Here is a 24242-nt window from a genome sequence, read left to right as displayed (position 1 = left end):
TCATTTTAGGTTTCAAAAATCCTTTTTTCTCTTTTGCTTTGATTTCTTATAAAACATTTTCTAAGGTTTTAAAATAAGGTCTCTAAGTCCATAACTAACCCTAAAAGAGCTTCAAAATATTTCATAAGATATTCAAACATGAAGTACTTAAAATATTGTCCTTAGAGCCTAATACTCTACTCTTCAAGCCTTTCATTGTATTTTGCTTTAAGTTACTTTTGACTTGAGCTTTGAGTTAGCTTTAAGTGTCCACATATTTTTCTCATGTTGGTGTTGCTTTGAGCTATCTTTTGGATCACTCTGCATATAAATGTGGCTCAATGAATCCTTGAGCTTTCCATTGTTTTTCTTTTGAACTTTGTCGTTCCTGAAACATCACCACTTAACCAACACATATTAAATTATCCTTTATTTGTTATCATAAAAACAGGATTGAAAGGCCATGTTTAGGCCAACAAATCGGAATCTCTTTTCTACAATTTCTAATAAGAATTTGGAACTCCAGTTCCCATATCTCATAATCATATTTCTCAATTCAATATATTTCCATTTAACATCTTATGCCATACTCATTTGGTTTAAAAAGAAGTAGTATAGCATATGGTTTGAAAAAACATAATTTAAATCGAAAACAAGGGTTTCAGGCACCTCCCACTTTAGGTTTAATACAAAGAAATGAGTTTTAGGAAAAATGGAGGTCATACCCTAAAACCCTAGTTTTTACCAAAACTGTAAAACCAAAAAACTGGATTTTTCACTCGGTAAAATTTTCCAAATAAGTAGTCATATTGTACATAGTATCATAACCTATAGTTCTACTAGTTTAGATTTAAAAAATAACTGATGTAAAAAAATCCCCTTCCCTATTTCCTAAAAAACACCCGAGACGCTCGGAAAGCAAGATCAAGAATCTACTCCGCTAAGCTTGTAGATATTCGCTCCCTGATCCTTGTAGTAACTTCCGATTGTTGAAACGGGCAACGAATGGCAAAAGATCGAAGAGAGGGAGATGTTGGGTGTGGGTTCTAGAGAGAGAAAGAGAGGAATTAAGTTTCTAAATGAAAAACGCAAACAAAATATCCTATTTATAGACCCCTTGACCTTGTCAAATTCGTCGATGAAATGACGACTTCATTGACGAGCCACTTAAGGTTGTTTGTTGTTGAAGGAAGGATCTCATCGATGAACTTTAAGCCTGAAATTTTCTGGACGTTCTGGATCTCTTCGTTGACGAAGCTCTGAATTTCGTTGATGAACTTTAGAAGGACCTTCATCGACGAGAACATGGAGTTCGTCGATGAAGCCTGCTGAAAGATCCATTTTTCCTTTCCTTATTTATTTTCCTTATTTTATGGGTTTGGGTCTCTTCAATCTCCTCTCCTTATAAAAATTTCATCCTCAAAATTTTCTAATTGTTTTCTTTCACATCATCTGAACTATTACTGCTTTAACTCTAAAAAGAGCAGGCGCCCACCCACATAGCAGCCCTATCCCAAATTTATTACCTGCCCTCTTTTATGGCGGAGGAATACTGTGGTTGCACATAATGTCTCGAGATATTACAATATCCATACGAAACTCTCTCGAAGACCATACATACTCTAAACCTGAACAAACCTATTTTATTAAACATATACACAAACGACTTACTTAGCATTCTGCTTACCTATCTAGCTCTGAACATCTCTAAATAACTGAGGATACTTCTAACGTATCTTTGAATCTAACTCCCATGAGGCCTCTTCTACTGTGTGGTTATGCCACAACACTTTCACTAATGGTATCTCCTTAGTACGCAGCTTTTGTACCTTATGATCCAGAATCTGAGCCGGTACCTCCTCGTATGCTAACACATCACCAATCTCTAGAGGTTCATAACTTAGCACATGCAAAGTGTTTGACACGTACTTCCTTAGCATTGATATGTGAAACACGTCATGAACTCTGGATAGTGTTGGGGGTAATGCCACTCAATAAGTAACTAGACCTATCCTTTCTAGGATCTCAAATGGACCAATATATCGAGGGCTTAACTTCCTTTTCTTCCCAAACCTCATCACCCCTTTCATCGGGGCGATGCTAAGGAATATCATACCCCCTACCTCGAACTCTAACTCTCGTTAGTGAGTATCTGCATAACTCTTCTACCGACTCTATGCTACTCTAATTCTTTCCCTGATAAGCTTGACCTTTGCAGAGGTCTGCTGAATCAATTCCGGTCCCAAAATTTACCGCTCGCCTATCTCATCCCAGTACAACGGAGATCGACACCGGCGCCCATACAGAGCCTTCTAGGGTGCCATCTCTATGCTGGATTGGCAACTGTTATTATACATAAACTCCCTGAGCGGTAGATACTGAGTCTAACTATCCCCAAAATTCAGTACACACGCCCACATCATATCCTCTAAAGTCTGAATAGTTCTCTCGGATTGTCCATCCGTTTGTGGGTGAAACGATGCACTAAATGTGAGTTGTGATCCCAAGGCATCCTGCAAACTCTTCCAGAAACGAGAGGTGAATCATGGGTCTTGATATGAAACAATAGAAACAGGGATGCCATAGAGTCGTACAATCTCCGACACATATAACTATGCTAACCTATTCATGGAATAGATGACTCTGATGGGAATTCGTCAGCCAATCCACTACAACCTAGATGACATTCTGTCCATGCACTGTTGCAAGTAACCCCGATATAAAATCCATCGAGATATGCTCCCACTTCCACTTGGGAATGTCGAGTGGCTGAAATGGTCCTGCTGGCCTCTAGTGCTCTACTTTGACCTGTTGACATGTCAGGTAGTGCTTTACGAAACGGGCAATCTCTCTTTTCATGTTAGACCACTAGAAAGATTCCCTTAGATCTTTGTACATCTTTGTATTCCCTGGATGTACCGTGTAGAGCGAACGATGTGACTTCTCTAGAATAACTTGCTTAATATTGGTGTCATTCAGTACACAAATCCTGATGTGGAATCTCAATACCCTATCACCTGAGATATTGAAATTTGGTTTTATACCATTTTGAACCACTTCCATAGCCTCTATCAGCTTTGCGTCTTCCTTCTGAGTAGTTTTTATTCTCTCATGAAAAGTTGGCTGAATAACTAAACTGACAATGAACGCCCGTGGATTCTTGTCCTCCAATTCCACTCCTAACCTCTCCAGATCCATCATGCTCTGAGGCTGCATAACAACTACTGAGATCGATGCGTCCACTAACATCCAACTCAATGCATCAACTACCACATTAGCTTTTCTTGGGTGCTAATTAATGGTGCAGTCGTAGTATTTAATCAGCTTAAGACATCTGCGTTGCCTCATATTGAACTCCTTTAGGGCGAAGAAGTATTTGAGGCTCTTATGATCCGTAAATATGTTGCACCTTTCACCATATAGGTGGTGCCACCAGATCTTTAATGCAAAAAAAAAATAACAGCTGCAAGCTCCAAGTCATGCCTAGGGTAGTTCTTCTCGTACTCCTTGATTTGGCAAGAAGCATAATCGATAATGTTACCTTGTTGCATCACTTTAAATCACATAGCCATCATCCCCTGATGGAATGGTTAATACTGGAGTAGTAACAAAATGTTGTTTCAGCTCCTGAATCTTTTCACACTCCCCAGTCCACTCAAATCTACTATTCTTCCTCGTAAGTTGCGTTAGAGGACTTGACAGTTTAGAAAAGCCCTTAACAAACCGGTGATAATACTCGGCTAAACCATAGAAACTCCGAACCTCATGGACGTTCCTTGGTCTTGCCCAGTTAACCACTACCTCTACCTTGCTCGGATCCACTGATATTCCTTCCTTGGACACCATGTGCACTAGAAATGCAACATGTTCTAGCTAGAACTCGTATTTCTTCAATTTGTTGAATAACTTCTTCTCCCTGAGTACCCGAAGAACCAATCTCAAATGAGTCTCATGCTCTGTTGGGCTCTTTGAATAGACCAAAATATCATTGATGAACACCACCATGAACCTATCTAAGTACTCGTGGAACACCCTATTCATTGGGTCCATGAATGCGGTAGAAGCATTCGTCAAGGCAAACTACATAACTAAAAATTCGTAATGGCCATACAGGGTTTGGAAAGCTATCTTCGGTACGTCGTCCGATTTTACCTTTAGCTGATGATACCTGTGTCGTAAATCGATCTTAGAGAAGATCTGTGTGCTCTGTAGCTAGTCAAACAGAACATCAATTATGGGTAACAGGTATTGTTGACCTTATAGGTCACGCCCTATTTTGATTATGACAAATACTCATTGTATCTAATGAGTGTTTAAGACTTTGTGCAGGAACCTAAAATTGCCAAGATTAATATGGGCACAAAGCAACTAAAGATTGAAGACCAAATTGTATTGTAATATATATATTCATTTTCAAAATTAGTCTTTAATAGTAAATTAGGGTGTTTTACTTGTAATAATCACACACCCCACAGGCATGGTCAGATATGTAAGCTCAAGATTAAAATGACCTTAGGGATTGCCCTTCGGTTGACCGACACCGAATTCTTTCGGTGTCTTCAAATTGGACCTAAAAAGACCTTAGGACACTCACCCTTGCACTCATAAATGTTAGGCACTTATTAGGGTGTTTGTGATTCAAAATAGGATCGAAATGCACACTTTGTGCACTTTCGATCGACCCACTCATGCCTTTCATTCTGCCTCGGTCAACCGAATCCGATCAGAATCAACATTTTGACCTCAAGTCGGTCGACCAAACCATTGTAGTTCAAATATCCCCAGTCGATCGAAACCTCTTGAGGTCAACATTTTGACCACCTGATCGACCGAGCCCAAATTACATTGCAACTGTCTGGTCGACTGAGGGTCCTCGGGAGAAATCCCAACTGTTTGGTCGATTGAATCACCCAGTGCAAATATTTTTGGTCGACCAAACCTCGATAAAATGGAAAAATCGCCTTGGACATGTACGTCCGGTCGACCGAGTCCCTAGTTCAAAAATGTCCTGATCGATCGAGCCATATGAACTTCGGTCGACCGAAAGGTTTCTAGTCGACTAGGTCTCTCGGGTTGCCTTGAATTTTTTACTGTGGTTAAATATTTTAAACGAGGTTAATAATGTTAAAATGGTGTAGAACTTTCTTAATAATACCCAATAGGTCCCTAACGGTCATAACTCTTCCCATGTCTATATATATGAGATCATTTGTGCAAATTAGTAAGAGATTAGCATATTTGATTAGGGAAAATTTTTTGAAAATCCAAAAAGCTATAGTACTCAATTTTGAGCTTCCTACACTTATTCTTACTTAATCTTACTACTCAAACTTCTTTGTAAGTGTGTTTATGTGTGGTTGTTTTATAGGTTTGCTCTCTTTGCTCTATTTGATTGATTCGATTTACTTAAGAACCAAACCTAAGTTTTCTTAGGGGACTTGGTTAATGAGTCTCTCCTAAGAAGACTTATATTAAATTTCTAAGTATTGCACATTCATTATAATATCATGTGAAGTTTGTATTTATTTTTAGATTACAAAATCTCTTCAAAACATTTTCAAATATCTTGTGGGATTTATTTTGATATAACTTTCAAAAGATATCTGTTTATGTGATATTGATCTTTGTTGCAATATTCATTGACCAAAATATTATTTGCTGAATACAAAGATTATATATCTTTTGCAAACCAAACATATACATTACTTGAGCATCATACTATTGAGAAAATCTGTTGATTGAAATATATATATATATATATATATATATATATATATATATCGTTTGGTTAATGTCTTTGTTTGAGCACTTAGATTGAATACATCTTGTGATACAAAGATTGTAGTGATTGCACTCTCACGCACTGATTACACCGATGGTAAATCTATATGAGAGTTGATATATTAAACCACATTGAGCTTACATATTATATCATTTGTGGTGTTTTTGATTGTACGTAACTGGGTACATATTTGCTTTACACGAAAGCACTGTCACTGTACCATTTGATTATATTTCAATACTGTTGTATTTCTAGGCACGGGCCTGAAGAGGGAGACTAACCCTTTGAAATAGTCTCAGATTGGTTTAAACCTGGTTAGGAAAGCTAGGTACACCATCCTAGTAAGACGTGTTGGTTGAGGTCAGCCCCTTTAATTGACCTGGTTGTAAAGGTTAAGGTTAGCTCTGTGCTAATTGACCTTGTTGTAATCGTTGCCGCTGCACCCTTAAGTGAGCCTCTAGTGGAATCCTCGAGCTTGCGAGCTGGAGGCGGGGACGTAGGCATAGTTGGTCGAACCTCGATAACATATTGTGTGTTTATTTTTATTTTTCGCACTTTATATTTACTGCAGGTATATGTTTTGGTGTGAATGATGCACATAATTTAAATTTTCTTATATTATATTTATCAGCGCATTAGAGATTGCTTAGAAAGACCCTAGGTTGTAATATCCTGCTAACAACTAGTTTTACCTAAGAGAAAAGTTTAAAAATTCCAATTCACCCCCCTTTTGGGACTACACTGATTCTAACAATTGGTATCAGAGCCTCATTGCACAAGACTTAAATGTTTTTGCAAAAAGATCACAATGACTCAAATTGGTGTATCCCTATTCGAAGAGGGACAATCACCTACTAGTCCTCCATTATTTTGTGGTGTCTATTACACCACCTGGAAAATTAAAATGAGTATATTTATAAAATCTATGAGTTGGAGGGCTTGATAGGTGATTGTCAAAGGAATTTTTATGCCTATAAACAAAAATGATATTATCTTAATGCATGCAAATTCATATGCCATGGAACTATTATATTGTGTTTTGGACTCTAACATCCTTCTTGAGATCATGGCATGTCGTAGTGCACAGGAAATCTAGGATGAACTAGAAAAGAAATATGGAGAATCCCAGGAGATGGAGATCGTAACTCCTCTGAATGCTCCAAGCTCAAATGATCAGGAGGAGGTAAATCATGAGCTAGAAATCAACGAGGAGGTATATGATTCTCACTCTTGCTCATTTGATGATTCTTGTGATGATGTGTGTGATAATTCTTATGCTGAATGCTATGTTGTGTCATATGATGAATCATCAAATATTCTCTATGATAATACTGTTGAACATGCATGCAATGATTTATATAATAACTATGTCATATCTTTTGATGAATCATGTGCTGAATTGAATATTAAAAGCATGTTGTCGCATGAAAAACTAGAAAAGACTTTATTGAAAATGCACAAGTTTCTAGTTAGAGTTTCTAAGCATAAAATATTTTTGAAGAGTGAGAACAAAAGAATAGCAAAACAATTAAAGGGGTTGGAAAATTTTCATGCTATTCTTGAAAAGAAAAAGATTGAGAAAAAAATTGAAAATTGCATGCTTAGATGAAGAAATAGATGATTATTCTAGATTTACACTCAAAGCTAAAAATGAGAAGAATAATCATAATAAACCCTTTGGAGTTAAAAAAAATAAATCATTTAAAAAGGTTTCATTTTATAAATCCCATTGTTATAAAAATTTTCATTCCTTATTGAGTAAAAACAGAATAAATAAGCATATCCCTTCATGAAAATTCAATACCAGCTTATTTTGCAAAACTATGTGGCACATATGGTTTAATTGTTTTCATAAAAGTGCCAGAGGTTTAGAAAAGGAAATGAAATGGATAACTAGCAAAGCGAACCCCGTAGGATCTAAGGAAAAATGGATTTAAATTAATACTATATAATTATTTAATGCTTCCTTAGACCTTAGGTTTAGGTTTAGGGGGTTGTGATAACTGTAGGCTGGGGAAGTGGTTGTTACTTAAAATGAAAATCTTAGTATACGCACTCACCTATCTTGTTATACTAAGAATCTTTATCCACTTCCATACATGACATGTATGCCTGGTATTTAATTCAAAATGCATAACCCATGCTAACGTGAAAATCACAAATTTAAGCATACTTTTGTCCATTGCACAGAATTGAGCTTTAGGGATCTCGTCTTGCATTATATCTTTTTACCCTAATATCATTAGTCAAGACTTGGTCACCACTCTAGGTATAAGCAATGATAGTAAATTCCATATCTATCTTGTGCTCATAAATAAGACATCCCTCACACAATCAAAATTAGAGGCATCCACTTGGGAATTCGTATTTTATTGTTAAATCAAATTATTCCTTTTGATCTTAATATTTAAATCCTCTAATCTTGTTTCACCTATCCCCTTCATAGGAAATCCTTACCAAATCATGATCATATTCGGTAAGGTTTCACCTATCTACTTGTATCCTTGCTTTAGATTGTAATTATATTTATAGGATACTTTCCATTCTCCGAAGAGCATTATTCACAACATTCACATATCCTATATGCTCTTTGACCAAACATGGACATGATTACTAAGCACAAAAACATTCTTTAAAATGTCCACTCATTCTAAATACTCTTCTAAACTAAATGATAATTTGATTGTCAAGAGTAATTACTCATTTTCACTTCACAAGCTCTCAAATTATTAATCCTTTAGAGCTTTATATACTTAGAGATGAGTTGAATGACTAACTTGATTTCTTAGGTCTCAATCTAGATGAATGCATAAAATTTTAAGTAGACCTATGCATGTGTACTTTTAAATTGAAAGTCATTCTAACTTGTGCCTTTCACACATATCGAAATTCATATCAATAGAGGCAATACTAGCTTAGCTCACTTAAAGAAATTGAAATTAGGAATAGCTTCCCAAGAGGGGGGGGGGGGTGAATTGGATTCTAAAAATTTCTTTTGATTCCTTTTAAAATACCTTAAACTTCTTTTATTCCTTTTAACCAATTCTTGACTTGTTTTTTTAATTTCTTAATTAATCAAGAACTTAGTTCTTTTATCCAATTAATTAAACACAATCTTCAGACCAAACAATCAATTTATTTGCCAAGTACAAGTTAAACAACAAACAACCAAACCAAGATATAAAGTATTCAGCACTTTGGTAATATAAGATCTTGAGATAGTTTATTTGTTTATATAAGCCCTGTGATTATGAATTATAATTTATGCTTACTAAAGTAAAGCCCTGTATAAATAACTCCAATCATTCTTTCCAAATATTTAGAATTCAAATAAACTCTTAGTAAATTTATCTTTGGGGTGTTAACCAAGTAACGTACTCCCGTATGGTTTCCGCAAGATATGGTGTAACCAATGTACTCCCTTTCGGTTTCCGCAACCCAAATCAAAATTAGATTTTAAGTTTACTTGATTTCCAAATATGCGTAGTATATATAATTTAGATATTTAAATCATCCACGCAGTTGTATATGAACTGAAAATAAAGAATAGGGAAAGAGAGAGTGAGAAGGAGATTTTTACGAGGTTCGGCTTATACTCAGCCTACGTCCTCGCCTTTGGCAAACCACCAAAGGATTCACTAAACCTATTCCGTTGACAGGTGGAATAAAACCGATTACAACATTCCTTGGTTAAGGCTAGAGCCTGCCTTCTCCAAACAATATTCCCTCGTTCGGTCACTCCTTATATAGGCTAGAGTCCGTCTCTCTAAGCAATATCCCCTTGCTTAGCCAATGATCCAAACACCTTGGAACGTCAATGAACTACAAGAAACACAAGATAAAATCTACGTACAAGTATACTCTTTCAAAGAGCAAGTTAGTATAATTTTAGCACTATATACTTTAATGTAAAATATCAATAGGAAATAGAATGAAGCTCAAATGTAGAATTCATCAATATCCTTCTTAGAGGAGGATTAGCAGTAGGAATTCAAAGGAAGAAGGATCAGTAGTTTAGAGTTCTCAGCAAAAGAATTTTTCAATGAGTGAGCAAGAGAACTTAGGAAAAATAAGAGTACTTTCAGCTTCTCAAAACAAAATTTTCAATTCTTAGCATTTTTTTATTGTTTTGCAAAACCATGTATTTATAGGCTTTCAAACTTGAAAAATTCTCCTTAAAGAATTTCCTTATTTATTAGAATATTTAAGGTTCAAACGGCTATAATTTAAAACATTAGAATTTTAAAAATTTTCCCGTTGAACAGTTTTTAAATGTTTGACAGCAGTGACCTCGTTTCAGTGTTTTGGCCATAACTTTTAATGTATAACTCTTAATTAGGTGTTCTTGGTGTTAAAATAAATATAAGAGAAAATCATACAACTTTTATATTTACCACTCTTTAAAATAATGAGTTTTTTATAGAGAAAAATTCACCTCAATGCGGCTGTATAAAAACTGACAGCATTTGGGAAAAATTCTTTTTGGTGCTCTTTATTTCAAAAATGATTCTAACCTTTTTTAAAATAATTTTTGACCTTATAAAAATATTATTCAGGTATTTTAAAAAGTATCTAGGTCTAAGAAGTTAACTTAAGAGCTTCAAAATATTTCAAACGATATTTTAAACATTAAAGCACTTACATGAGACTTCTAAAATATTAACATTCTAAGTTCTTGAGTCTTCATGCTTTGTCCTTGGATTGAATCCATCTTTTCTTCAAGCTTCCATATTCTTTAAGCTTTCTTAATTTGCCTTTCTTTGGATCTTTTGACTTTAATATGCCTTGGCTTTCAAGAACTTATTCATGTCCTCATGTTCTTCAACAAGTAATTCATGTCTTGGCTCATTTAAGCTACATTTGATCATTGTGAGCACTTTGACCTTGCTTCCATCATATTTGATCCTTGTGGGCACTTTGACCTTACTTTCACATATATGAACCCTGAAATATCATTACTCAGACAAATACATTAAATTTCACTTGTTTGTTAGCATCAAAACAAGATAACAAGATTTTAAGCCTTGTAAGGCCAATAGAAATATCTATTGTGACTGTTTGGTCCTCTAAGCCTATTCATCCAAAGCCAAGCATATATCATCAAAAATATTAAAACACTTGGCTAAAGAATTAGAAAATGAAAAAGGTGTAAATTGAATAAGTGCATAACTCAAGGGGAGCATTTCTCTTCATGAATATATATACATTAAATGCTCTCATGAATTTTTGTCTTTCATGCCCATATGCCTTCATATGTAAAGCACTTAATTCCCACTATTCATTATACGTTAAATGAGTATATCTTATAATGGATAGTTTATCCTTTGTATCATCTGTTGATTATACTATTAGATTGCATGCCTGTGTTGAAAGCCTTCTGCATGGCAGATGTAGTTGATGAGAATTGCATGCTGGTAGTGGATTATAGGTTCTTGCATGCTCAAAATACTATTTTGAATTGATTGCTTGAATCTATCAGGTTTTGGTGCATGCAAATTTAGGAAATGTTCGATTTACAGACGACATGCTGCCGAAATTTCGACAGGATTTTTCCCAAACCAAAACCTTGTGTTAAAGATGATTATGAAGAAATTAACTTTAAAATATTTTTGAAAGGATGAGTGAAAAATCAAGCAGATAATTAATCTTCATCCTAGCATAATCATAAATTGTTTAGAAAGGCTCAGATCCTTCCCTATAGGAAGCGCATGAATGATCCATATGCATAACTTTCATTTATTGAATATTGAGGCTCTTGAGAATACCCAAAACATTACATCTAGTGCTTAAAGGCTTATGTTTTGATATGAAATGTTCTTGGGTTATGAACATTATTTCTTGCCTTAATATGTATCTTCTGATGCATCCATGGTCTATAGGGACAACTATACTAATCAAATGATAACATGTAATTGAAAAATACTCAGTATAGTTGATTTTAAAGATTTGGATTGATGAGACTACTAAGCATAATGAAATTAATCTTTGATTAGTATAAGTAGTTAAAGAATGTAAGCACGAAGTCAAATTTAAAAGGGGAGCATCTACACATGAAATCCTATTTTATTTTGCTCAAAAAAATGTTTAGCTTCGATTTATTGTGAACTCATTATGGCATGTGATTGAATGAAATGTTTTTATTGAAAATCATAGTATAAAGCATGTTTATATCGCCACAATTGTTTGTGTTTGCCAAATGATCATGTATGTGATTGTTAAATTCTTAGGATCATTATGGTTTTAGTTTTCTGGTTATAGTTTAGTATGCGCTTAATGGACAAACCAGAAAGCTTGTACTTGCTTGCTTTAAATTAAAGTCTTATTTTTCCAGCAAGCAACCCCCAACACCATTTTGCAAACATTAAAAAAGGGATGTATATTATAATTATATACGTATATATATATATATATATATATATATATATATATATATCTACATTAACTTTTGGCAAGATCAAATTTCAAAACAAACTCTTTTTCCTCTTGCCTCATTATTATTATTATTATTATTATTATTATTATTATTATTATTATTATTATTAAATACATACATGTATTTCAAAATTGCATAACTTTGAGTATAGTCTTAATTGACTATCATGCTTTTAAAATGAAATGCAATATGTCATGCATATGCGATAAATGATTAATATTTGTTGCATACTGAATTTATTTGATAGGATGAGTATATAAGAAATGCGCTTAAGAGAACATCATCCTTGAGCTTAATTCAAGTAAGCATGCATGCAAATATACATAGGAATTTAAGTCCCAATCTTAGAATAAATCAGTAAGAAATTAATGCCTAAAATCTCTTGCATGCTAAGTAATACTAAAAAGAATGAACATATGATGGATATGCTTTAATGAAATTCATTCTTGAGCATTAATGCACTTATGTATGCCTGAGACTATATCGGGGAGTATAAGCCCCATCCTTGAGAGGAGAATTATAACTCACCAAGCTCATTGGACTCATATTATTAACTGGTTTTACTTTATGAGTCTGATTTGTTCCATTACTTATACTGTGTTAAAAACCTAATGAACTCTCATAATTAATATCAGTATAAGTAGCTAACAGGTCCAATGCTCAGTAGAGATGCTTATTAAATGTTTCATAATTTGCATAAATTTTGGGGGAGTTCTCAAATAAAATTTAACAAGTCTTAGCAACTAATTTCATTGTTGTCATGTTTTCTTGCCTTAGACTTTGTGAGTGTTGAATATTGCTTGTGTGCACATTTCTTATATCTATAGCATGATCATATTGGACTTAATGAGTATTGATTATGACTTGTAATAGCCACTTCCTTTGTCCACTTTATGATGATATTGAAATTTATACTTAATTGATGGACCATACTGAACTATTTGAGTAGTTGTGGATAAACTGTTAGTATATATGAACTCAAACAGGTTACATTTATATATGATTTATTTTGGAAAGTACGATTTACAAACGACACTCTGTCGAAATTTTTTTTTAAAAAAATATTTCCAAAATTCATAATGTATAAATGTAATACTCACCCATTGCCTAGAGTATTAACTAATATGGCCTTTTTTATTGTTGCCAAAAGGGGGAGAAATGAAAAAGGGGCAAAAATAATGGGTAAAACACTTGGTTAAAAATAAAGTAGATGCATATTGATAAGGGAGCCTTCTTAGGCTTACACTTGGTTAAAAATAAAGTAGATGCATATTGATAGAGGGAGCCGTCTTAGGCTTAAACCCATATTTTTGTTGATCATATTTGTCATCATTAAAAAGGGGTAGAATGTTGACCTTATAGGTCACACCCGGTTTTGATTATGACAAATAGTCATTGCATTTAATGAGTGTTTAAGACTTTGTGCGGGAACCTAAAATTGCAAAGATCAAGATGGGCACAAAGTAAGTAAAGATTGAAGACCAAATTGTATTGCAATATATATTCATTTGAAAAATTGGTCTGTAATAGTAAATTAGGGTGTTTTACTTGTAATAATCACACACCCCACATGCATGGTCAAATATGTAAGCTCAAGATGAAAATGACCTTAGGGATTGCGCTTCAGTCAATCGACACCGAATTCTTTTGGTGTCTTCAAATTGGACCTAAAAAGACCTTAGGACACTCACCCTTACACTCATAAATGTTAGGCACTTGATTAGGGTGTTTGTGATTCAAAATAGGACCGAAATGCACACTTTGTATACTTTGGTCGACCGTCCCATGCAGTTCATTCTACCTCGATTGACCAAATTCGGTCTGGGTCAACATTTTGACCTCAGCTTAGTCGACCGAACCATTGTAGTTGAAATATCCCTAGTCAACCGAAACCTCTTGAGGTCAACATTTTGACTACCTCGTCGACCGAGCCCAAATTGTTAATAAGTCTCTTCTAAGAAGACTTATATTAAACTTTCGAGTATTGCACATTCATTGCAATATCTTGTGAAGTTTGTATTTATTTTTGGATTGCAAAATCTCTTCAAAACATTTCCAAATATCTTGTGGGATTTATTTTGATATAACTTTGAAAAGATATCTATTTATGTGACATTGATCTTTGTTGCAATATTCATTGACTAATATATTATTTGCTGAATGCAAAGATTATATATCTTTTGCAAACCAAACATATACATTACTTGAGCATCATATTATTGAGAAAATCTGCTGATTGAAATATATATCTATATATATATATATTGTTTGGTTAATGTCTTTGTTTGAGCACTTAGATTGAATACATCTTGTGATACAAAGATTGTAGTGATTGCACTCTCACGCACTGATTACATCGATGGTAAATCTATTTGAGAGTTAATATATTAAACCACATTGAGCTTATATATTATATCATTTGTGGTGTATGTGATTGCACGTAACTGGGTACATATTTGCTTTACACGAAAGCACTGTCACTGTACCATTTGATTGTATTTCAATACTGTTGTATTTCTAGGCACGGGCTTGAAGAGGGAGACCAGTCCTTTGAAATAGTCCTGGATTGGCTTAGACCCGGTTAGGAAAGTTAGGTGCGCCATCCTGGTAAGGCGTGTTGGTTGAGGTCAGCCCCTTTAATTGACCTGGTTATAAAGGTTGGGGTCAGCCCTATGCTAATTGACGTGGTTGTAATCGGTGCCGCTCCACCCTTAAGTGAGCCTTTAGTGGAATCCTCGAGCTTGCGAGCTAGAGGCGGGGACATAGGCACAGTTGGCCGAACTTCGATAACATATCATGTGTTTATTTATATTTTCCGCACTTTATATTTACCGCACGTATATGTTTTGGTGTGAATGATGCGCATAATTTAAATTTCTGTATATTATATTTATCGGTGCATTAGAGATTGCTTAGAAAGACCCTAGGTTGTAATATCCTACTAGCATCTAGTTTTACTTAGGAGAAAAGTTTAAAAATTCCAATTCACCCCCCTCTTGGGAATACACCAATTCTAACAGGTATTTCTTCTTCACTGTTACCTTCTTAATCTCTTTGTAGTCGATGCACATCCTCATCGACCCATCCTTCTTCTTCACAAACAGTACCGGTGCTCCCCAAGGTGAAACACTCAGTCAAATGTAACCCTTATCTAGTAGTTCCTGTAGCTGCTCATTCAATTCCCTCAATTCTGCTGGGGCCATACGATTTAGAGCCTTTGAAATTGGTGTCGTGCCTAGAGTCAACTCTATAGTGAACTTCACCTAACGATCAGGAGGCAATCCTGGCTAGTCCTCTGGAAACACATCTAGGAACTCACTTACTACGGGAATCTCCTCTAGCTTAAGTTCTTCTCTCGACGTCACTTTTGCAAATGCCAGGTACCCCTGGCATCCCTTCAAAAGGAAATTCTTGGCCTGAATAGCTGAAAGGATTTATGGTATAGAACACACACAAACCTTACAAACTTGAATTCTTGCTCCCCGGGATGCCTAAATACTACCTCTCTTATGTGGCAATCGATGCTGGCATAACTGGTTGATAGCCAGTCCATCCCTCGAATGATATTGAAGCTATGCATATAAAAAAAAATTAATCTAACTGGTAATACTCTCCCCTGAATCTCTACTAGTAAATCTCGAATCACCTTACTATATACGACTACAGACCCTTACGATGTAGCCACTGCTAATTCATCATCTAACGTTTATATCTCTAACCCACATAGTTTGACGAATCCCCGAGAAATAAAGGATTGCATCACTTTTGAATCAAATAGTACTACAGCTTTATTCAAAAGCATATAAACATTACCTATCACGTCATCTCCGGCATTCTTCGTGTCTCCTGGAGTTAGGGAATACACCTTTCCCTCAGCTGTACCTGTAACGACCTACCTATTTCTCTATATATTTTTTTTCACATAATAACATTTATAATAATTCTAATAACCTACTAAATTGCCAAAGTAAGGATCAATCTGGACCCACGTGTAACGGGGATCAACCTATACAACTCTGATACTTACGCAGCGGAAAACATAAAATCACATACATGCCATAAAACACCAGAAACCATACTAGAGTTCTACTAAATCTGTTGTATGTATATATATATATACAGTTATCCACAAAAAGACCAAAAAGTATTCCTAGGGTCTCAATCCAAAAATCCATCTAACCCTAGCTCACCCACTTACCCTACAGACAGGGTAGCTCAGTCCACTTCTACTACTGCGGGGCTCTATCCGCCCTTCTACCTAGTTTTCCTATAATGTTTGTAATGATGGGGTGAGACACCTCTTAGAAAGGGAGACAAATTAACATCAGTGTGTGGCAATATAAGTATTTTTCATGATATACATATAAACAATACATAATGCATATTAGGGATAAACAGTTGTATCATAATTGAATAAAACATGGTTTAACATATCATAGTTTAATATACTAAATTCCTGTACTGGAAAATCATCTTATATAAACATATCATACTTAAATTATTACCTAAGATATATAGATAGTTAGCTATCGTCATATCTTACCCCCCATATGACAAGGTTGTGCGGTTCGAAGGCTGGACTTAACAATAGCTGGCCGACCATGCTAGGTCAATATCTGTTACAGTTAAAATACGATGGGCCTATTCCACCTGTGCTAGACTACTAGGGAAACTACGACACTCCCATGAAACCACATTGACTACCATCTCCCACACTCTACATAAGATGTGTGGTAGCACTAACATAAATGTAAACATGAACATACAACTATGGTACCGTGTTTTGTGAAATTAATCTAAGCTATCCGGGTTGTGATAACATATAATACATTTCATGATATTGAACATAGCAGTTTCATATAGTTGGGTGAAACATAACATGATAATATTTTCTTGAAACTTTACATAACATGCATAATTACGGCATTTTATGCCGTTATAACATAACGTAAAAATCATAATACTAGGGCCGACATAACATGATGTATTTGTACATGAAAATATTGCACTTGTTATCATAATATTCTTAAACCATATTTTTTGTACTGTTTTTATGATTTTCCTGAAAACTGTTATAATATGCTTATCTTGGAAAAATCATAATATTTCAATATAACATAAATTTCATGGAAATATTATACTCATGTCACACAAATGTTCATTGCCTTATAAACTCATAATTTATCTTGAAATAATATTTTCATATAAAATGTGTTAAAACCCATTTATCTATTCAACAATAGTATTTCCAAACATAATTCTATATCATACATATTTTCCTGAAAATAAACGCTGTTTAATTCATAATAATTTCATGAAAATACTAACTTAATTTATTCCCTTACCCAACTTACTGAGAAGCCCAAAAAATATTCCAAACTTACACTTGTGTGTTCCCTAGCTCAATGCCCTGAAATTGCATTTTTCCCAACACAACTTCAGTATTCTTTTATCTAAAACATTCTCCTCAGTCTAGAAACACCAAATACCTTATAAAACTCAAAATAACCAACTTACCTAGATTTTGGGATGGTGTCCAAGTTGGCCTAACCAACAAACTACTCTAGAAGATTTGAAGAGAATCTTCCAAGGGGTAACATGGCGGCTTCCGATCGTCGAACCCGCGAAGGATGAAGCCAGAAACTTAGAAAGAAGGAGGGGGAGACATTTTAGAGAGAGAGAGAGAGAGAAAGGGTTTCTTGAATATTCTCACGCTGAAATCCTAAATTTGGCATGTTTATATAGGAGGCTTCATCGATGAGAGACGTCACCTTGTCGACGAGTCCAGGAAGGAATTTTGTGACGAACTCCTAACCTTCGTTGATGAATTTCAAGTTCTATCATAACCTCTCTCGGTATCTTCTCGTCGATGAGACACGTGGCTTCATTGACGAAGTAAAGAAGGTGGTTTGTTAACAAAGAGAACAAATTTGTCGAGGAACCCTACTTAATCTCTTTTAAATTTATCCTTCTTCCCAATTATTTAATTATTAAAATTTCCATGTATTTACATTCTCCCCTCCTTATAATATTTCATTCTCAAAATTTACTATTTGTATTGAACACCATCCTTTGAGGAAAATGTGCTACTTATTTTATTACTTACCATCACTATTGGCAGAGGAATACAGTGGGTACATAAGGGTTTAGAGAGATTACATATACATAAAAGAAAAATTCTTCCAAAACCAAAACACTACCTATCCTATAACCTACAATATAACTTACACATACATTATCCTGCATAACATAAAATAAATCAAACTTTATCTGCTTAGCATAAAATTCTCTCTCTGTCTACTGTTGGGCCCCACCAAAAAAATGTGGATACTTCTGATGTATTTCTTCCTTAGGCTCCTATGAAGCTTCTTCCACCGCATGATTCCTCCACAAGAACTTTTACTAATGAAATTTTCTTATTACACAATTCCTATTCTTTTCTGTCTAAGATCTGCACTGGTATCTCCTCATAAGCTAATGATTCTCTGAATTCTATTCCTACATAACTAACCACGTGAGAGGGATCTGAGACGTATTTCTTCAGCATAGAAACATGAAACACGTCATGTATTTTGGACAAAATTGGTGGTAAAGCTAGCCGGTAGGCAACTGACCCCACTCTCTCTAGTATCTCGAAAGGTCCAATAAACCTAGGGCTTAGCTTACCCTTCCTCCCAAACCTCTTAGTGCCTTTCAATGGCATTATTTGCAGAAATATGTGGTCTCCTACTTCGAATTCCAATTTTTGGTGGTGATTATCTGCGTAGCTTTTCTGCCAACTCTGAGTTGTACTAATTCTTTCTCTAATAAACTGGACTTTATCATATGCCTGTTGCACTATTTCTGGTCCCAAAACTTGCCTCTCACTTACCTCATCCCAGTATAAAAGAGAACGACATCTTCTACCATATAATGCTTCGTAAGGTGCCATGCCGATGCTGGTTTGATAGCTGTTATTGTATGCAAACTCCACCAGCGGCAGATAGTGGGTCCAACTACCCCCAAAATTCAGCACACATGCCCGTAGCATACCCTCTAATATCTGAATCATCCTCTCTAACTGTCTATCCATCTAAGGATGAAATGTCGTGCTGAATGAAAACTGAGACCCCAGAGCCTCCTGTATGCTCATCCAAACGTGATGTGAAACGTGGGTCTCGGTCTAATAATGTAGACACTAGCACACCATGTAATCGTACTATCTCTTGAATATATATTTCTGTCAGTCTGTCCATGGAGTAGTTGATCTTGATAGGGATAAAGTGAGTGGCCTTCATCAATCGATCTATGACCACCTAAATAGCATTCTACCCCTATTGTACCAGCGGTAAACCTGTCACAAAGTCCATAGAAATGTGATCCCATTCCCACTCAGGGATATAAAGTGGTTGTAGCTGGCCCGCCGGCCTCTGATGCTCAGCCTTTACCTGCTGACATGTCAAACACTGCTGCACAAACTCAACAATCTCTCTCTTCATACCGCTTCACAAAAAATACTCTTACAGATCCTTATACATTTTAGTGCTGCCTGGATGAGTCATGTATAAGGATCTATGAGCCTCCTCAAGGATCATCCTTTTGATATCCACATCTGCAGGCACACACAACCTAGTATGGAACCGTAGAGCTCCATCATCTGATATACTAAACTCCTCCCCCTATCTGTCTTGTACCTTCTCTATTAACTTCATCAACTCTACATCATTCTTCTGTGTTTCTTTAATCTTTTCCTATAGAGTGGGTTGCACCACCAGGTTGGTAATGAATGCTTGTGGGTTGCACCACCAGGTTGGTAATGAATGCCTAGTGATCACTTTCTATTAACTCCATGCCAAGCCTCTCCAAGTCCATCTGGATCAGGTGCTGAATTACTACTGCTAACTGTGCTATTTCCCTTGATTTTCGGTTTAGAGCATCATCCACCATAGTATCTTTACCTGGATGGTAGCTGATAGTACAGTCATAATCCTTGATGAGCTCTAACCATCTTCTTTGCTGCATATTCAACTCATTCTGCATGAAGAAGTACTCTAAAATTTTATGGTTTGAAAATATTTCACATCTTTCTCCATACAGATAATGCTTCCAAATCTTAAGTGCATGAACCACTGTAGCCAATTCTAGATAATGAGTGGGATAATTCTTTTCATATTCTTTCAATTTTCTCAAGGCATATGCCATTACTCTACCTTGGTGCATCAATACACATCTGAGCCCCCTCAAAGATGTGTTACATTAGACGTAGCCATCACCTTCTGATGGAATAGTCAATACTAGTGTTGTGATGAGCCTCTACTTCAATTCCTGGAAGCTCTGTTCACAACCGTCATCCCATTCAAACCTGGCATTCTTTATTATTTAGTCGCATCAGAGGTTCTGATAATGCTGAGAATCCCTTTACAAACCATCAGTAATAACCTACCAGTCTTTAGAAACTCTTGACTTCTTATACGTTCCTCGGCCTGACCCAATTCACTACTTCCTTTATTTTGCTAGGATCTACAAAAATTGCATCCCCTAATATAACATGGCCCAAAAACGCAGCTTTCTCTAACCAAAATTCACATTTGCTAAACTTGGCATATAATTTCTTTTCCCTGAGCATTTAAAGTACTAGCCTTAGGTGCGCCTCATGCTCCTCAAAACTCCTCGAGTAGACCAATATGTCATTAATGAAAACCACAATGAACTGGTCTAAATACTGGTGAAAGATTCTATTCATCAAATCCATGAATATAATATGAGCATTCGTTAGACCAAATGACATAACTAGAAATTCATAATGCCCATACCTAGTCCTGAAAGCTGTCTTGAAATATCTTCAGTTTTAACTTTCACCTGATGATAACTTGACTTGAGGTCGATTTTGGAATAGACCTGTGTACCCTGAAACTAATCAAATAAATTGTTAATACGGGGTAGAGGATACTTGTTCTTAATTGTTACTGTTGACCTTATAGGTCACGCCCGGTTTTGATAATGACAAATACTCCTGTATTTAATAAATATCTAGTTTATGTGCAGGTTCATATTAACATATCATCAAATGGCACACGAAAGCTCAAAGCTTGAAGACAAATTCATGCTCCTAATTGTAATATTTTTTTAGTGAATTTGTCTGTAATAGTAATTATGGTATTCGGTTTGTAATAAGCACACACATCACATACATGATTTATTTTGTAAGCTCAAACTAGATACAAATAAAAAATGACCTTAGAAAGACCTTAGGGTATTTCCTTTGGTCGACCGATACCGAAATTTTTCGGTGTCTTCAAATTGGCCCCCAAGTGACCTTAGGACACACACATTTACACATATATCTGTTAGGCACTTGAATAGGGCTTGTTTGTTTTGATTTGGGACTGAAATGCACACATGATGCACTTTCGGTCGACCAGCCAAGCTAGTTCATTTTTGCCTGGTTGACTGAAACACCCTGGGTCAAAAGTTTAACCACTTGGTCTACCGAACCAGGTAGTTCATAAGGCCCTGGTCGACCGAAACCCCCTGGGGTCAAAAGTTTGACCATCTGGTCAACCGAACCAGGTAGTTCAAAAGACCCTAGTCGATCGAAACTCCCTGGGGTCAAAAGTTTGACCACCTGGTCGACCAAACTAGGTAGTTCAAAAGGCCCTAGTCGACCGAAACCCTCTGGGGTCAAACGTTTGACCATCTGGTCGACCGACCACTTTTGTACTACAACTACCTGGTGGACTGGAGGGTTCTCGGGAGAATTCTTAGCGGTCTGGTCGACCGAACCAGCAAGTTCAAAATGGCCTGGTCGACCGAAACTTGGAAAATTGGGAAATCGTCCTCTCCTGGTTGACCGTGCCCATAGTTCAATATTTCCTGGTCGACCGAACCATTTGAGACTTGGTCGACCGAAACATTTTTGGTCGACCGGACCTCTCGGGGTGCCATCATTTTTAATGAGGGTTAAATATTTTTAAACAGGGTTAAATTGATTTAAATGTCATTAATCTTTTCTAACAATCCCTAATAGGTCCCCAACAGTCAAAATTTTCAGTATGTCTATATATACTCTTTCATTTGGTGGATTAAGCATTGATTAGAAAAAAGATTAAGAAAATATCTCTCAAGCAAAAATACCTTCTTTTGATTCCCATTTGCTCATACTCTTGCAAATACACTCTAGCTTACATTCAATACTCGTAAAATCATTTGTAAGTATTCTTAAGTGCTTAGATAGGTAGGTTTACTTTCTTTTGGTTGTGAGATGGATATATTTTTATTGAGAGCTGAACCAAAAGGATTCTTAGGGTACTTAGCCAATAAGTTCATCCTAAGAAGACTTTACTAGGTCTTCTGAGATTGCATATTTGTTGCAATATCTTAAGAAGCCCATTTTTGCTTTTGGTTGTGAAATATTTTCAAAATCATTTACAAATATCTATTGCTCTTTATTTTGAAAATCCTTTGAGGAGATATATGTGTTTGAGGTGAAACATCTTTGTTGCAATATTTATTCATTCAAATATTTTTTCTGAAAACAAAGATCCTATATATTTTGCAATCCAAGCATATACATACTTCCATGATTGAGATATTCTATTGATTGATATTCTTAAGGCTTATCTGATATTCTGTGTGAACACATTTGATTAAAATACCTTGAGATACACAGATTGCTTGTTTGACACTCCCACGTACTTACTACACTAATAGAAAACATAGTTGAGAGTTGAAATATTTAGACCACACAGAGCTTACATTTTAAATCATCTGTGGTGTTTGTGTTTGTACGCATTTGTGGTACAAATCTGCTTTACGTGAAAGCACCCATATATTGTACCGTTTGATTGTATATTTGAGAGATTCCAAGCGTGGCCTAAGGGGGCGGTAATCCAGCTCGGTAAGGATTGGTAAAGGTTGAGGTCAGCCCTATGGTAATTTGAGCTAGTTTGTATATGTGTCACTCCACCCGTTTAAGTGAGCAAGTTATTGTGATAATCCTTGTGCTGGTTAGCCAAGGCGGGGACGTAGGTAGTTGGCCGAACCTCGATAACATATCTGCATGTCATCCTCTCTTTACTACTTTTTGGTGCTTGTGTGATTGTTTAAACTGCTTTATTTAATTTCTGGTATATTTACATTATTTGCACTAGATTGACCCTAAGCTTGTGAACATACTGCTGTTAGGAGGAATACCTAGGAGATAAATTTTAAAAATACCAATTCATCCCCCCTCTTGGGATCACGGTAAAGCTAACAGTTACTTTGTTTATTTCTTTATGATCTATACACATCCTCATAGAACCATCTTTTTTCTTCATAAATAACACTGGAGCTCCCTAGGGCAATACACTAGGCCTAATAAATCCTTTATTCAATAAATCTTGCAACTAATCCTTTAATTCTCCCAATTTTACTAAAGCCATTCAGTAAGGAGCTTTAGAGATCGGTGTCGTCCTTAAAGTAAGTCGATAGTAAAATCTATCTCACGGTCGAGAGGCAACCCAGGTAGCTCTTCTAAAAAAACCTTTGGAAACTTCTTAACCACTGGTGTACTGACAAGCTTCAATTCATTTTCTGTCACCTCCTTTACATAAGCCATAAACCCTTGACATCCATCCAGAAGTAGTCTTCTCACTTGCATGATTGAATTTAACTAAGGTAGGGATTGCATCCGCGATCCCATAAATCTAAATTATGGCTTTCTTAGTGGTTTGAAAATCACCTCTTTCAGATGATAGTTGATAAGAGCATGGTTAGTAGCCAGCCAGTCCATACCTAGTATTACATCGAATCCATGAAAATCTAGTACAATTAGGTTAGCTGGTAATACTCTCCCCTAAATTTCTATTGGGTAACCTCTGAGCACCCTACGACATCTCACCACTGACCCTTTTGGTGTTACTACTGATAATTCAACTTCAAATAACTGTGTCTCAACACTAGACCATTTAACATATCCCTTAAACACAAAGGAGTGTGTGGCACCTATATCAAATAAAAAAATAGCTTGACATGATAAAGTAGTAAAGGTTACCTGTCACGACATCGTCTGTGGCCTCCGCGTCTCCC

This window comes from Malania oleifera, chromosome 3 (assembly GCF_029873635.1).
Source record: "Malania oleifera isolate guangnan ecotype guangnan chromosome 3, ASM2987363v1, whole genome shotgun sequence".
Lineage (NCBI taxonomy): Eukaryota > Viridiplantae > Streptophyta > Magnoliopsida > Santalales > Ximeniaceae > Malania > Malania oleifera.
This window is presented reverse-complemented; position numbering follows the sequence as displayed.